This window comes from Fundulus heteroclitus, unplaced genomic scaffold (genome assembly GCF_011125445.2).
Source record: "Fundulus heteroclitus isolate FHET01 unplaced genomic scaffold, MU-UCD_Fhet_4.1 scaffold_345, whole genome shotgun sequence".
In the NCBI taxonomy this organism is placed as follows: Eukaryota; Metazoa; Chordata; class Actinopteri; order Cyprinodontiformes; family Fundulidae; genus Fundulus; species Fundulus heteroclitus.
In genome coordinates, this window is record NW_023396755.1 from 10,890 (window position 1) to 29,319 (window position 18,430).

Below are 18,430 nucleotides of genomic sequence, written 5' to 3' on the forward strand. Positions count from 1 at the left end.
TGGTGACTTCTCCATTAATGACCATAGTACAAATTACTGCTTTTGGAGCAGTGGCCTTTTCTTTGATTGTAACCTCTAGGCCCGTGTCAGTGTCAGTGGTGGGCACAGCTAACCAAACATTTTGCTTCGTAAACTCATATTCCGCAAACGGAAATATAAGCTACACCATCGTTAACCTGATGATAAATCAGGAAATTTGAGGAAGCTAAAGTTACTCGATAACCTGCGGCTTTGCTAATTCTGTGTAACACGTCTTCAGACAAAAGTGCTGCACACACATGGCGCATGACAATCGTGCACAGCACTGCATGCTGGAGAAAATGGCTGTTTTAGTTATATACTGCTTACATTTTAACTTTTATATGGCAGGCGAAGCATTTGAGAATAATTTTCCATCCCTCTGTGCCCAGATAGCTGCATTTCAGAAAAACAGTGCAAGTGTGAGCCCGATGTTGCCAGTTCTTGTGAGAGAAACAAGTAACCAGTTCTATTACGTCTACCTTGTAAACAGTACAAGTCACAGATGATAAGCAGACGTGGCAACACTACTGGAAGCCTGGAACACAGTGCTGAGTGTTTCCAGAGCTCCCTTTTCTCCTCTGTCACAAGACTCTTTAACAAACGTACAATAAAGCATGACTTTGTAGTTAATTCATTTTTGTAGGATCAATAGTATCAATATTGTTGTATTTAATTAAAATTGAACACCATAAATAAAGATTAGTTTCATCATTGCTGTGTAGAAACATGTTTTTCCTATCTTATACATGCTGGTTAAATGTCCCTTGATGCCCCTTGATGCCTAAATGCCTACCTTAGGGTAGGCAGTAAGCCAGCTGGTGTTTTGTGCCGACGTGTTGACAAAATAAAAGACTTCCACTGAGCCATGCAGCGACCTAAAATCCCAGCTCCAAGTTCAGTCGTCTTCTACCTCATGCAGTGCCGGTAAACAAACTCAGAAAACATGGTTACACCACCAACTAATGGTCAGGGTCACACAGCAGCGCAACGCTTACAGAACAAAAACTTGTGGATCCTGGCATCTCTGTTTTTGAGCAATGGTAGCTGACAGTGGGAGCTGCCCGCATAATAACAAGAAGAAGAAAGGGAAGAAGGAAAATACACAGCTATTAACAATGTTTTTAGTGGAGCAGTGACTGAAACTGCTTTGGGGGAGTCTGTGTTGATGTGTATTGTGAGCCAGGAGAGTGACGTAAATGGTGGATGAATATCTTGTTGAGAACATTACCATATTTACAGTGACTGAAACTCAATAAAGCAGAAGGTAACTGCTCCACAAACAGTTTCTAAACTTAGTGTGAACAATAATGCGATGAATGAAAAATTTACTCTGCGATTATCTATTTGTGGTTTAGTGCAACTGTGGCCACCACTGGTCAATGTTTAGCTTTCTTCACTGTGGACAGAGCCTTAGTCATTGCTGTTAAAGGAACTCATTCCTTTTACCTAAATGTGAGCATTCAGGGGCCTTATTTATAAAATATTATGTATAATTCATACTAGAAGTGTACATACACCAAAAAACTTCACAGAGAGGAGTTTATTAAATGTAAAAATCAGGGGTAACAGCTAGGGATGCTCTAATCAGTTTTTATCTGCTGATTACAGTACTGATCACCTGTAAAGGCTGATCACTGCCGATCACGATACCAATCACATAGATTGGCAGTACATTTTTATTTATTACTATTATTTACTACAGGCTATGTAACCTGGAAGAATGAGCCATAAAAATCACATTAATTTAGACAAAAATGTTTTTACTTATTGTTTCAAGAGAAAAATATAAATAATTTGCAGGGATAATAAAGTCAAAAAGACAACTAAAAAAAAAACTGCCACCACAAATGCATTCTTTAACAGATTGAAAGCATTAGGGCTCTTAACAAGCCAAATAATCCGTAAATTAAAATAAATATCACTGCAATTTGCAAATCAAATAACACCAAGTAAAAAAGAACACTCAAAAGCACATGTTTGCATTTAAATAAACTAAGTTATTGAATCAAAACTTATCACCTTGTAAAGTTAAGCAGCAACGTCATTGAACAGGAAATCTTTGATCCCTGAAACCATGTTCCCTCCTAATTCTCCAATCTGCAAGCATCACGCATGAGTGTGTTTGACGGTTTATAGCAATTAAAGTGATTGCATCACACCTTGTTACAATTTATTTGTTAATCTGTGGTACATGCCACCCTAGTGATCATCGGGGAGAGGAATGTGAGGGTTGAAAACCCCGATATAATGTTGTATGGACTTTTATTTAAAATTTAAGTTGGCTTATGGGCAATACATTTTATTTGAGTGCCTTTCAGAGCACTCAAGGACACTACAAATTCAACAATAAATCAAGCAAACAATAAATCAAGCAAAAATCGACACACATTGAAAAGTTACAATACACAGGCAATTACAGTGAATAGGTATTTTGGAACAGATGTGTTTTTTGTTGTTGTTTTTTTGTTTGTTTTTAGAAATAGCAACTTTTATATGGAAAGTAGGCTTTGAAAAATGAGACCCATGTTCTTTTCCAGACACTGGCAACGTAGCGACCAGTGTCCTGCTTTGTGTTGTGACTTTTTCTGAAGCACTATACACTGTTTGAGACTCATCAAGATGTCTTTTGCAGATTTGTGATGCACATTTATTTATTTTTTTTATGTATCTGGTCACTTGTCTGTAGTAAATTCTCCAGAACAACAGTTTTTCTGTTTGCTTTCTGTGTATAATACCAAATGACTTCTAATGCATATCTCAGACTCTGCCGAATTTGAAGAAACAGCGAAAGTTTGAAGAACAAACTTGTCATGTTTACAGGCTGCACCACAGGCTGCAACACATGCAATTCTGACTTTTCCTACCTGACTTTTAAACCCTACCCTAGTTCAAAGGGAAGCTCATCTTTAGTTAGAAATTCAACAGATGTCCCTCACAGTAGTTAAAGTATAATTTAAAGAAAACAAACTACACAGTTCACTAATATGAAGGCACACAAACTCATTCTTAATGCAAGAGAGCACAGAGGGAGCAAAGAGACATATACAAGGGAATATACATGTACACTTTCATAGCAGCAGACAGTGTACACAGATACACAAAGTTGGTTTATGAAAGCAGTCACAACATGCACATAGCCTTATCTGCTCTTACACACATTCCCCGTGTCAAAAACAAATTTAGTAGAAGCAGCGTTTGCCCGACATAAACAGAAGTGTGTTAAATCTGACAATAGCCTCACACCTCACAGTGCTGCTTTCGCCTAAACTGTGGGGTGATTTTCCCTTTCTCCTCTGTGGGACATCATCTCCATCCTTGCTCTTTTAGACTGTATGAAAAAGAGAGCGTGAATTCACTCTCTGTCTGGGGGAAGACTGTGCGTGCTCTGTTGTTTGTGGGAATAAAATCTCTCTGTCACTATCAGGGCGCTCTGATCTGATGTGTGCGAGCTAGCGTGTCTGCTGCTTACACTGTTTCCTTCCTGGCCGCAGACAGACAGCGATCAGAAGTGATTGGTCCTTGGTGCGTTAGCGTGTCTGGCATTAAAGATTGACTGGCGTCAAGTAAAAATGTTTTGGAAAAAAAAAAACAACACGGTGTGATCCTGTTAGGCAAGCTTATCATTACGATGAATTAAAATGTCACCAAAAAAGTTTATTTCAGACGCCATATGTAAAAGCAAAGCTCATAAACTACAGATCCCCCCCCTCCCACACACACACACAAATATGGAAGGCCAACTCTGACATATATAAGAGTCCAGCTGGACTCTTCTGTTGAATGTTGCCTGTGTCTGCGTGCTGCACAAGTCTGCCTGTTTCCTCGTCAGTTCCAGCCGCTCGCTCTGCCCGTTATGGTGGTTTCTCGGTCCACATCGCCTGTTCTGGTCTGTCCCTGCCTTCACCACTAGTTCGGATTGTCACTCCCTGCATCTTCTGGTCCCCTGCTCATCCCTGCCTGCCTGCCTGCATTGTCAGCCGTTAATCATCTGTCAAGTCTGGTTCTGCTTGCTGGCATGCAGAACCAGATATGCCATGCTGGCATATTTCCTTCTTAGGCCCTGTTCACACGACAGTGAGCCGTTAAAAAAAGGACTGGGTGTTTACATTTCTGTGAACACATCTACATGATAGCATTTTGACTGTGACCTCCGTACACAATGCGCTCGTTTTTCCCTGCCAAGCAACTAGTAGGTACATTTTTTGAAACTCAACAACATGCATACAAACACTCCGTTGCTTTGATAGGCACTGCCACTAAATAACATCTGAACTAAATAACACTGGCAGTATGACGAGTTTCAACTGCTGCTTCACGTGACTTTGAATTATTAAATAACCACAGTTGTGGTTGTTAAACTGTTCTGCATCTGTTATGCTGTCATACTCTTCATGTGCCAGGGCTTCTCCCTACATGCAGATTCTGGGACATATTTCGGTCCTTTCACTCTGGAACCTGTTTTAAACTTGTGTCAGAGAAAACACTGTTGTGTACACAAACGGTAAAAATGCCGTTTTAACAAACAAAAATGCTATGTGCACAGGGCCCAAGCTGCATCTTTCATCATTTTATGTCACGGGCCTCTGATCCAAACGCTGCGAGACATTTACATACTAATTACCGCTGGCCACCCGGCCTCTGTCCACCCCGGCAGCGTTTGCAACCAGCCGATGAAAGCCAACAGGCTTTTTAAAGCAAGCTTTTTATACGTCTTTCTACAGCTACAAGAAGCCTTTTAATGCACCTCCTTTCTCTCCTATTGTGACAGCATCAGAGCCTAATTGCAGCATGTCGGCCACTCTTTTTGTTCCCCGGCTCTGCTGCAGACAAGATCGAAGCTTTCCATTCGCATATATTTCTTGGAAAGCTTAGGAGGCTGTCAGGGAAAGAAAGAGGGCTCTGCAAAGTGGTCAGACTACAAAACTTACAAAAAATTGAATGTACGTTTAGATACATATACTTACGTGCATCTTCACTGTTTGGCTGGAAAAGAAACAAGGAGGGGTATTTGCACTTGCAATGTAACAACACCAAAAGCAATGTTATGATTTTAGCTGATTTGAACCACGTGGTCATACATATTGTGACCATCAATGAGCCCTGTTTCGCTTCAACGTTATATAAATAAACAGCTGCGCTCTGAAAGCACTCCATGTTCTCTCTTATTGCAGAGACAGAGGTGTGAACAGATGTTTTTAGCTGCATTTTATTACAAACACATTAAACCCAACTGAGCAGACACGTGAGCATAACCCCTCACCAGATAAAGAACAGCAACCATATAATTTAAGCGGAGTTCGTCGTCTTTTGTCTAAATGTTTTTAGTTTCTGTGATGCTGATTAATAAAATTGTTGTTGCCACTTTAGCGGGCCCGCTTAGCAGATATGCTGCTTGTAGTCTGCCAGTTGTAGTTTTAAAACAGTATTCCCTTAATAAGACAGATGGGTTTCCACACCATATCCATCCATCGTCTTCCGCTTATCCGGGGTCGGGTCGCGGGGGCAGCAGCTTCAGTAGGGAGGCCCAGACGTCCCTCTCCCCGGCCACTTGGGCCAGCTCCTCAGGAGGAATCCCAAGGCGTTCCCAGGCCAGCCGGGAGACATAGTCCCTCCAGCGTGTCCTGGGTCTTCCCCTGGGCCTCCTCCCGGTGGGACGTGACCAGAACACCTCACCAGGGAGGCGTCCAGGAGGCATCCTGACCAGATGCCCGAGCCACCTGAACTGGCTCCTCTCGACGTGGAGGAGCAGCGGCTCTACTCTGAGTCCTCCCCGGATGACTGAGCTCCTCACCCTATCTCTAAGGGAGAGCCCAGACACACTACGGAGAAAACTCATTTCAGCCGCTTGTATCCGGGATCTCGTTCTTTCGGTCACGACCCAAAGCTCGTGACTATAGATGAGGGTAGGAACGTAGATCGACCGGTAAATCGAGAGCTTCACCTTTTGGCTCAGCTCTCTCTTCACCACAACGGATCGGTACAGCACCCGCTTCACAGCAGACGCTGCACCAATCCGCCTGTCGATCTCCAGCTCCATCTTCCCACACTATAAGTGTATTAAAAGTATTTAAATGTGAATTAATTATGTTCATCCATCTACCGTCTATATCCGCTTATCTATGCAGGGTTGTTTCGGGGCTGGTGGCTGTCTCCCGTCATCTGTTTTGGGCGAAGGCTGGGGTACACCCTGGACAGGCCGCCAGTCCATCACTGAGAATTCATTACACTTACAATACTTATTATTGACTTCTTGGTTCCTGTTTCACAGTGCGCCACAAACCAATTAAACTGCCACTATTGCTCTTCAAATACACCCTAACATCCGACCAGTTAATTTGAAGCTTTACGGGGACAAATGCAAAAAAAAAAAGAGGCTATAAAAGTCCACTTTTATAGCCTCTAAATACATTTTGTTGTGTACTCCAGGAGTGTAGAAAAGTTGAATTTAGTCTTTAAAGGTGCTGCATAGACATCTTTATATTGTGTTTGGATCATATTTTTCAAGCCGTTCAGTTTTCTCTATCCTCAAATCGTTTTTTTTTTTTGGGGGGGGGGGGGGGGGGTGGATGGGTGAAAGGTGTGAAGCAGATGCACCTTTATATAGTCCACAACTGATTTAAATGTAAAAAGAAAGGATTTAAAAGCACATTATGTCCCTGTTTTAAGTTAATTTTCATCCAATAACTGTTAACAATATGGCTTTTTTTTATCTGTTTTTTTTTCATGAATTTTGGAATCTGATTTGAAGAACCTAGAACTGTAAACAGTATGGTTTAAGCAGTTTTCAAACTATAACTCTATAGTCTTTGTATAAATTCATGCCATCGTAGTGAGTAGGGAAATCACACGTCAGTCTTCAGATTTTGCTGAGGGCAACGTTGTGCTGCTGATGTTTTTTTTCTCTGTACTGGGATTTGGCTCGGGGATATTTGGGAGAACGATATTTATCATTCAACGCGTTCCTTAAAAGGACTGATGTCAGTCCTGCATGTCTGCTTAGCCTCAGGTCCCTTTCATTATGTGCCCCCCCCCCATGGCTCTTTTCTCCTTCTACGTTCACTTCCTGTCTTCTTGTCCCACCCCAGTCTCTTGTATTACGCTACATAAATCACCCCCCCCCCCCCCCACCCCGCTCTCACCTTCTCTACTTACACTCTCTCGGGGGTCGTGCAGGGTGAGACAAAGCCTGTATCTGTGAGTCTATGGGGAGTCTACTCTGAAGGCAAGTAATGATCCGGACACATTGCCAGACACACTCATGCAAAAACGCACAGGCCCCTAAATAGCTCTGACATGCGTATACTTGCAGTTGAAACCAGATTTCTGCACACGTCTTAAAATGTTTGATTCTTTCTGGAAGTCTAACATGAAATGAGATGTTTGAAGCATCTGGAAATTAACACACAGATGAACCAGACTCTTGAAAGGTCCACACTCCTCTTCCTGGTATCTTGTCTGATTTCTTTTAGTTTTCCCATGATGTCACAGAAGTCAGCCCTGTGTTTCCGGGTTTTGCCTTGAAATACACACATGTCCCTCCAAGTTAATTCATTTGTAGCGAATTAACCTCTCAGCAGCTTATAAAGCTTAAACATCATCATCTGCACTTCCCAGATTATTTAAACCTATTGAATGTAAGCAGCAGCACCAGTGAAGAACTGCAACTCGTTTGGTGAACAAAAGGCCCAAAAGCAAGGCACGGTTTGATGGGCTGGGAGGAAGAGTGATGAAGTGACGTGCTGCCCTGTGGAAAGAGAGAGGGGGCATTGAGTTGCAGATTTATGTAACGATGATGGGAAAGAGGGTTTGAGCAAAAAGAGAAACAGTCTTTAAAGACAGAAGCTGTGATCCCCTCTAAGCCTCTAAATGATAAGAAGTGCCAGATTCAGACTCATGTTGAACCACACTGAGCTCCAGCTTTCACATTCAGAAGATCTCGCAGCTAAACGCTGAGGCATCTGCTCCTTATGATTTTGTAAGGGGTTGCCAACAAAGAGTGGAAAATAAAATACATTTAATTACAGAGTACCGTATTTTTCGGACTATAAGGCGCACTTAAAATCCTTAAATCTTCTCAAAAATGTATGGTTTCGCCTTATAATCTGGTGTGCCTTATATATGATTACCGTTGTGCTTACTGACTGATTTTATGTGGTAAAATGTGTACGACTTTGGTAAGCAACAAAGCTCAATGGATATTTGGAGCATTACGGTAACCCTTATAGGACCCCTGAGCTGTCTACAAGACTGCCTGACTGTAATGTCAAAACTAGAAGTGCATTCATGTAAAGGCCCCCACATTCTCGGGTGTAGTTCACTCCTCGGAGCTCAGACCTCAATTTTTACCACTTCTCGGCAGAAAGAAGTCTTTACATTGAACAGTTTTATATGCGACACCAAGCTTGATACGCTGAGCTGCTCCAAGCAGGAGGCCGTAAGAACGGTGGGAGCCTGCTGGAAAAGAAACGGCTCTAGGTGCTCAGCTAGCTAATCACACATTTTACCATCCGTTCTGCCGCTTCGTCCCACTGGCAGAACGTGTGGGAATTGTAGGAATTTGCCACAAGAAATGTAGGCAACAGTACGCTCGACTATGAACGGTAAAAGTTCCGCAGAGAGTCAACGCGGAGTCCGCCAAGCTCACAGTATGCGCACAGTACGCCCGAATATGTGGGAGCCTTTAGGCAGCTCATGCCCGGAGTACGCGCTAGCAACAAACATCTAGTAAGTTAATTCGATAGAAAAGTTCTGTTTATTTTGGCTTCATGTCAGAAACAGGGTGGTGTAGTCCAACTACTCTGTTCTCCCAATAGAGACGAATAGAGAGCTGTGTACGGGAAGGGGCGGAGTGATATTACACACTAGGGAAGAATATTTTGTGCACCTTATAATCCGGTGCACTTTATATGTGGACAAAGACACACATAGACGCGTTAATTCACTGTGTGCCTTGTAATCCGGTGTGTCTTACGGTCTGAAAAATAAGGTAAGGCCGGCGGGTAGTCACAGCTACCCTAAAAAATAATATCAGACCTCATATCTCAGCTCGATAAAGCCTCACACAGCCTCCCTGGAACAGGAGCTGTTGTTTAAAAAGACATTAAGGCTCTTCGGGAGGGTGAATTGCTCAGTCGCTGGGCATGGCGTGTTTCATATTTTTTATTAAATGTCTTAACGTTTTATGGCTGGGCTGTTGGGGTAATTTTTGGAAAAAGAAATAAACAAATTGAAAGCTCTGTTCTCCAGTAGCTGCGGGTGCGTTTCGGCAGCAGTCTTTGCGAGAACATCTTGACTCAACCGGCAGCTGTGGAGTCTTCGCTCCAACAAGCTCATGCAGGGCGCCAACACATGAGCTTTAAGATGTAGGCTCCTTCCTGGTGGTGGTACAAAGCCAAGACAAATGCAGGCCACGCTTTCGTATAAGATTTTAGTTGGAAAGGACTGTATTATTTCCCCTCCAATTCATAATTATCATATTTGTGTTGGTCTGTGTCATAAAATCCTAATGAAAGCCAATCAGGTTTGTAACGTGAAAAAATATGGTGTTGTATATATATATATATATATATATATATATATATATATATATATATATATATATATAGGAGTGATGTAAAACCATAGTAACTCCTGTTTGTCCTTTATATTGCTTACTTTAGCTGTTATATTCATTATCCTCCTGGTTATTAACTTTTGGGGCAAAGAGACCGTTTCAGGAATGGATTTACATTTAAAGCAGCAAAAGAAAATGTGCATACATTAACATTCACTGTGAAACTACCATGAAATAAAGACGTTTTTGCCTTTACCCGATTGTGTGCGGGCGCATTTGTGAGTAATTCAAAGTAAATTGTTACTTGTTAGACAAGAACAACATGTACATGTCATGGTTAAAAGCTTCCAGCAGCTTGGCAGCAGTTCATCAAACTTTAGCTGTGCTGCCAAGTTTTTTTCTTCTTCTTTCAAATGGAGTACTTTTTCTTTCATCAAGCTCACATATGCAGTCTAAAAGGTTTAGTCTTTTACGTTTCCATAACCTTGACATACAAACAAAGTCCTCTATGGCGTGATGTCCCGCGGCTTTAGTAGTTTTTCTGCACATTGCATTTTCTAACCTGCTGGAGTTAAAAACTTTAGGAATCACCTTGGAAGGTTGTTTTTTTCTTTTTCTTTTAATAATTGAAAAAAAAAAAACATTTGAAAATTGACATACCTGTTTGATTTGTTCTCCTCTTTATCCTGACATTGTTATAACTCATACTTAGATCCTCCAACCTCCTGCTTGTATAGAAACACTCACTCTGGCTGAGGATCAGTTAATCATTGAATCTGAGTCAGGGCCAGAAAAAATAAAGGTGGACGTGAGCGTTGTTTTATTTGTCCACTTGTTCACTTTGCATCCATATTGTTGAAAAGGTGTTGTAGTTTGACTCTGTCAGGTTTGCGGATCTAGAGGCTGGAGTTTTTGCCCATTCTTGTTTGTTAAACAGCTCAGGCTCAGTCAGAGTGGTTGTACAATGTCTCCGAACATCAACTTTCAGGTCTTGCCATTGATTTTCAATAAGATCAAGGTTTGGACTTTAACTAGGCCTTTCTACAAATTTGTATTATCTAATCACCTTCTTACCAACTCTGAGGAGCTCCCCTGTCTTGCTTAGCAAAAGTACCCACACAACATGATGTTGCCACTACCGTGTTTCACTGTAGGAGTGTGTTCAGTATAAACAAGCTTGTATCCCTCACCAGTTGGCATTATTGATCCCTTGCCTTCCTGCCATGGCGTTAACACACCCTGACCAGCAACGACTTAAATGTCCGATTTTATAGAAAATACTCTTTTTGTTAACTTGCAGATGATCAGTTAATTAAAGGGTTTGATCCGTCCCAGCTGGATGGAAACAACGAGGCTAGATTTCAGCTGTGTTCATGTATAACCACCTAGTAGACTAGGAATTCAGGTTGGGAAGATAGCATAGTGTGGAAACATACAACAACAAGAAGAAAAGGCTGATGCACTGTGACCAGTTTCCTCCGTGCATGTTAATGTTAATGTTGTTTTTTTTTGCCACTTCTGTGTGTATTTGGTCGAGGCAACAACTACTTTAACAAATATAGGTGCAGGAGTTTCTCAATTCAGTTCAGAAACGAAGCACTGACCCAAAATAGGGACTAAAAACAGCCTCTTCGTACATTTGTTTCCCGTGTGCACCATTATGAAGAACTGGCGCTCAAAGGGCGAGAGGCCGGGTAACTTCCTTGTAGGTTGGCAGGCTATCGCAGTCCGTTGATTCTTTATTTCTCTTTATGTCTCAATGAGGACAACGCCCTTTTAATGAGAGTTTCAGCATTGCACCCGCATTGATGTAAGACAATTAGAGGTCTACGGGCATTCTCAACCTGTAAATGACAGAGCCAAAAACGTGTCGTGTAAACACATTTTGTTAAGGAGCTATACAAAGCATTGCTGTGTAAGCTCCTCGCAGGTCATCACATGACAGGACAAATGATTAGACTGTAGAGTGAAGTCCCTGTTGGTCCCCCTTCACTGTTTTTTCACCACTTATTAGGATGCAGACAGCTGTTTACGCGTAAGACGCGTTGTGAGTAGTGAATACGTGAGATCATGTTGTCTGTAAATAGTGTTCGGGTCAGATTGTTCTGCATGGGTGTAGCTGAGTTTGTTTATTTACGACTCTTGTGGTTTAATATCCCTCTGTAAGAGAGAATTTGGTACCTACCTGTAAAGCTGCTTAGCATGAGATCCTGACATATTGTCAAAGTTAGGAAGAAGAAGAAGTGAAACAAACGAAACAATTCTCGTCTTAGGTTGTGGTTAAAGGACAGCAGAATGTGGAAAGTTTTAATAATAGACTAAGCTGCAAAAAACTTCAAGAAACAAAAAAAAAAAAAAAGTTTTTGAATTACCTAGGGAAAAAGACACAAACGTGCTCACTAATTAACTCTAATATGATGGGTTATATCAGCAAGCAGCAACAGAGCTGCTCAAGTGCTAAAAGCAGAACTTCACATGACACACGTTAGCATAAATGACTCCTGACTGAGTAACATTCATTCAGCCACGTAGGCTTTATTTGAATCTCGCCCTCGTTCCCAGTGTTGCTCCTCAATCTGCAACTCAAGGAACTTTATTCAAAACGGCTTCCTTGAGGAGACAAGTAGCTTTTGATAGGGATTTTAAATTAGATATCCTCCCGTCTAAATTTAAATGGGAATACAGTTTTGGAGGTTAAAAAAACCCTGCATTATATGTCCTGTTCTTTTTTATTATTATTACTTTTTACTAAACTCAAAAGAAAAAGCATCCACCAACATTGTGTTTGTTCATATGGCCAAATGTGCTACAGAGGATGAACAAATGAAAAAGAGAAGTCCAAGAAAAATGTGTTTTTATCCACAGGCGTTATCGTCCTCACCATATTTACCAATACTTATTATTATATTGTATTTATGTATCACTAGTTTGTAGTTTCGATTGCCTCATGCTAACTTCAGGGCTTCACATGACTATAGTTTAGTTCTTAGTTTTAAGAGACTTTACTTTGCTTGTCATAATAAATATGGCACATTAAAGAAAAAAAAAATCCATGTTAATATTTAGAAAATATTCAGTCTGGAAACATTACACCAAGGACACCCTTATGCAAGCATAACAGATTTAAACATTCGTTCATCCCATTGTCCATAAAACGTGTTAATGAGCGCATAGTGTGGGATGAGAAGATTGAAAGGCGAAGTGCTATGAGACGCAGGTAGCCATATTTCTTATGTTCTATAGCAGCAAACTGGGAGGGCAGTAGATTTTGAAATTATTCTATTTATAGGTTGATTTGCATGGTTTTAGTGATCGTTTTAGTCGAACTGTGATTTATGAAGTGTTGTTACTATTTTATATTTATTTATTATTTAGAGTTCTTTTATCAGTGATTGAATATGTAGTGCAATGCAGCGCATCCTTGTATCCAAGGTAAATTTCTCTCATGGGAGAAAAACAAAGATACTTTGACTTTGCTTTTGATTACCTATTCATATTGTTGATTTGACAGAAATTTTCATGGACGTTGCACTATTGTTGAGGTAATATTTTCTACTCAATATTCCACTCAATGAACAACACGGCACTGTTGTTTATTTTATTTTTGTTAGGAATCAGCTCGGTCTTTAATGATGTCCTTTTAAAAACTCTGCACTCATCAGTTCTAGAAAAGCCCTCATTTAATCATCAGATCAATACAGAGACAACACCCCTCTATTTGTTTGTCTCCTTTAAATCAATTGCCTGCCCGCAGAGGGATCAGGTGTCCTCCTCCTTTGCTTTATCGTGTTTGTTGGTGAAACCTAGTCAGACCGGCTTTAATTAAAGAGTCTGGAGTGCCGGAGCAGGGAGAGGACAGCGGCGAGGTGACGGGAGGAGAAGATGGGAGCAAATGAGGGTGATGAGGGAGAAAAGGTCTGCCCGGTGAAAGCCACTTGAATCCCTTTCCTTATTAACTCTCCGACAGACAATCTACCACTGCCAGTGCACATACACACAGGGTTATGAACCAGATCCTCTGAGGACAAGGAGCAGCCCCTGCCTCTCTTCCTCCTGCCGTAATTTTGCTTCCGAACAGGATCAACTGTAGTACAGAGTCATTACCCAGCGGTTCACCATTAACTTTGTTGCTTTTTCCCTCTGATACTTTTTAAAAAAAAAATCAATTGTATTTTCCCCTACTAAATAGCGAAGAGATAAGGACGTGAATCAATCCCATATCTTTTAAGCCACTTAATCCTTTTCAGGCTTGCAGGCGTGGGTAGAACATATCCCAGCGGTGATAAATTGGATTACACCCTGGACTGATGTCCAGTTCATCAGCAAAAGATGTACAGATATGCAAGTTTTTTGGGGTGTTAAAAACTGGAGTGCCCGGAGAAAACCCGCACAGGGACAAGAGCATCTGCACAGCAGCGCCTCAGCTGAGGTTTTAACCCTGAACCTTAATACTGACAGGCAGTAGTGTGAACCCCTGCCCCACTGTGTAGCCACGTTGTTGAAAATCCATTGGTTTGCATTTATTGTAGTTTGTATCAAAGCTTCACCATTTATTAGGTCATAATTTATCCACATGTCCAGTATTACAAACGTCAAGAGCTGCTCTGATGCAATGTTTGGGTGGATATTATATTACAGGTAGAGTGCATTTAAAATTCGCTGGCAAATAATCTAATTGCAACCACTGCAACCATTTGGTTTGATTTTTATTGTCTTTAATAATCCTTGGTATACAGCAGAAACAAGCTATTTGCAATATCTGTAGAGAAACAAACCTTTTCTCTCAGATTAAATCAGACATAACCTTGCATTTTTCACTAAATGCCTTTAATAATTTTTTATTTTATTTTACTTTTTTTCAAATCCTGGTCCCTCCTTTCAGTGTAAACTTGAGTCATCATTCTGGTTTGTCTAAAAAGACACATTTCTTGTTACATCCATTAAGAAATTCCAGATTCTCTTTCATTCACTGACTACATCCTGGTTTTCTCTTTATTTTGTAAAGAAAATCTTACCTCGGGGCATGGTTTGCAGTTGAAGTGCAACAACAAAGGTTTTAAATGGAGATTTAGTAGTACATCGTTTCCTCAGAATACCAAAAATCACCACCTCAGACCAGAGAAAACACAAGCCTCCATGCCCTGCATACCGCACCATTTAGTTAAGGAGTGGACAGTCTGAAGACTGGGAATAAGTGATGCTTTTTATTCTTTGAAGTTAAAGCCCCTTCTTGATTTATTCAGAAGTTAAACAGTGTTATTCTTAACCAATCTCCATCTCATTTACAGAGAACTGAAGATAAATGCATATTTTGTATCTTTAATGGGGGTAAATATCATATATAATATTCAAATTCCACCTGGAGCTTAACCTGCTCAAGACTATGGTGATGACAGTGGACTTCCGGTGAATAGTCCCCTCTCAACACAGGTGGAAGTGATCAGGGGGAAACCGAGGAACAACTGAGATAAATTAAACAAATAAGCTGAGGAGACTAGAGAACTGAAAGGAAACGCAGGGCATATTATATTGAAGGAATGCACAAATAACATAACCCACCAATGTAAGATCTTAAATAAAAGCAAAAAGCTGTGGATAAATAGCACAAGAAAATAACTAGAAATCATAATCTAGGAAACTTAAAGAGCAAGTCAAAATTACATAATTAAAACACAAACACATGTGACAAATATTGATATTGGCAGTTGTTAAATGTTGATGTGATGGGCCAAAAGTCAACAGTGGATGATTTAAATTCATAACCTACATCATTGCACTCTTATGGGCAAATTACATCCACTTAATGCGAAAACTTAGTCATATTCCAAAAAATTTGAATATGCATTTCTAAAAAGCTTTTTTGTTAGATTAAAAGTACCTCTTGAAATTTTTTTAATACTAGATTAACGTTTTCATCAAGTCTCCGTTTCTATATGAAAAAAATTGCTTTTTTTATTGGTCTGACGCAATATTCTAATTTTAAAGGCTGTGTTTTTATTAGCTGGAGGTGGTAAAAAAAATCTGCTTTAAAACATCATCAGTCTGTGTTAGTCTATATAGTGTGTTTCCCTTATTGCACTGCAATTAACTTTTCAAAAATATTCTAATTTATTGGACATGACTGTATATTTCAGTCACTGGAAACTTGGGACTTGACATAGACCTAGAAGAAAACATCTGGGCGTGGTGCTGCAGCAATAAAATCGTACCCAGCAACTACAGGTTAAGACACATTTTGTCTCCTCTGTTATCTTTTTTGCCTAACATCCAACCATCAACTACAGCGGAGATCTCCGCTGACATCTGCCACCACACGCTCTTGCTATGGCGGTTAGGTTTAAGAAAAGGAGCATGAGCTTGGGAATTTTAGTTGGACTCACTCCAAAAATAATGAATGAGGCTGAGCTATTATCAGCTCCTAGAGAAGGAGGAAGGTGAGGTGAGGTGAGGTGAAGGAGGCAAAAAAGACAATAAAATGTTGGGGAGATAACGTCATATGAAGCCAAGCTGGACGCACATGGGTGTTGTTTTTCGGGTTCACAGGGCCACATGTGGGTTTTTAGATTCCTAGATAATGATTATATATTTTAAAATCTCAGTTTACATTTTTGCAGACAACTTGTATAAAAGAACGTACGTAACCACAACACAGAATGAAAGCGAAAGAAGTATCCTGATGCATCTTAATAATTCAGGTTGAAAAATATAAACATTTAGTTGGTCCCCTGGACGCATTTTTCTTTGTTGAAGCGTTTTGTCTTAAAGAGATGTCTTCAGTCTGAAGTGTTAACAATGAACTCGGCGTTTTAAGCAGTACATTTGCTACAAGGTACAAGGGCTCAAAGACTGCATTGCTATAATCGAAACTTGTGCTCACATGCAAATGAGGAACATCAGGCTGGTAACCGATTGTCAGTGAGCCAGAGATTGTTACCAGTGCAAAGAAAATATGACTTCTGCCAAGAATATGACGGTGTACTTCTTCCTAGATAAATAATTTTTTCCTTTGTTCATATATTAGTAACAACTAATCTTTGTTTAGGCCAAAATGAATACGTTTCATTTAACAAACCATTGAGAGAAGAAAAACATCCTCCACCACACCGTTTGATTGTGTTTTGTCATGACATGAGGCGCTCAGTCCACAGTAACTAACACCAGAAGAAGTTTAAAACCTACTTGTTACTATATATTAACGTAACATCCAGCAAATTTGGCTCTTTTCCTGACTTTTTAATTATCTTCCAACCAACCAATTGCTTTTTTTTTTTCAACTTGCTTTTTTTCTGTTTTTATTTTCCTACATTCTAATCATGTAATGTACTTTACATTGTCCTTGTACTGAAATGTGCTAAACAAATAAACTTGCCCGGCCTTACTCCTGCAAAGTCCGTAACTTCCTGTGTAAGGTCACAAGACAACATGGTAACAGGATTTAAATGGGATTTGGCCATTCAACAACCTTCATTTAGTTTTTTCTGCCGTTAAGAAGGGAGTTTAATGGTGTACTCCAGACTATTGTCTTACTACATAAACTCTGGGGACTTGACATTAAGGTCACAAGCTGATAGCAGGACATTCCCCTACTGAAGTTTTCATGGCTCCATTAGTTACAGCAAGTAGACCCAGTCCCAAAGCAGCAAAGTAACCACAGACCATAACACTACCATCGGCAAGTACATTAAACCATGACTGGTGTTGGTTCAATGTACTTTTTCTGACACTTTTGTCTTGTTACTCCAAAGAAAATTAAGTGAAATATAAGATTTTGTTCATGAAATCTTTACTTTACGATTATTATGAAATGCTTTTATAACACTTAATGGCCATCAAGATTTTTTTTCCTGTCAAATGTAAGACACACCTTTGTGCTATATTTGGTCAGCAGAGGTTTTGGCCTTGGAATTTTCCAAAGGAGGCAATATTTTCCCTGTTTCGCTTTCCCGTTTTCAAATCAGGAACACTAAACTGAGGTTAGCGATGCATGCTGTGCTTTAGATGTTGTCCTATGGTTCTTTTGTGACCTCCTGAATGTGATGTTGATGCACTCTTAAGACTGCTACATACTACAAGAGAACCGAGACTATTTTGCTCCCGCAGCGAATGACAGGATTTTTATCTCTCAGACCTGTCTTGGAGGGTCTCCCTGCTTTGTCTCAACAACATCGGAGCAGAACTTTTTTCTCCGGGGTGTCCGACTACTGTACTGCGATTCGACAGGGTTTAGATGGCTGTGTTTGGTTGGAGAGGAGGAAATGTGTCATGCATCTGTCGAACCGCAGTCCCACAGTTTATCTCTGGTGGTTTAAGCGGTCAAGCGTGCCAATTCCGCTCACTTGCGGCATTTACTCTAGAAATTATCCTAGTGGGACAGTCCCGCCCTTACCTGACTCCGCCAGATAGATTTGCTCCGCATATCCATCTGGAAACCTTCCGTTGAAGTAATTTTGGGAAGGGGCGAAAATACTGGTTAGCTGATTGGCCTATGTTGGTGATAGACGGGCCAAATAAACCAATCAGATTCGTCGTCGCTCTGTTACGAGCGACGACGAAAACACAACCACAAGCCAAGCTACTCTTGCTGCTGCAGGTAAAGGCTCGTTAGCTCAGCAGAGAAATACTCTGTAATTCCGATAAAACTTGCTCGATAGCCACGCTAACGCTAGTTTCATCGGCTGAAGCCGCCATGTTCTTTAGACTGAACTGTTGCGCTTCCCGTTGCGTCACACCTCAACCCGCCTCAAAGCCAACGCTGATTGGACGTTCGTTTGGTGAACGGCTCCAAATTTTCTTTAACGGAGAGTATCCAGACTGATCTGCGAGTGAAACCTTGAAACCTCGCGAGATCAGGATGGT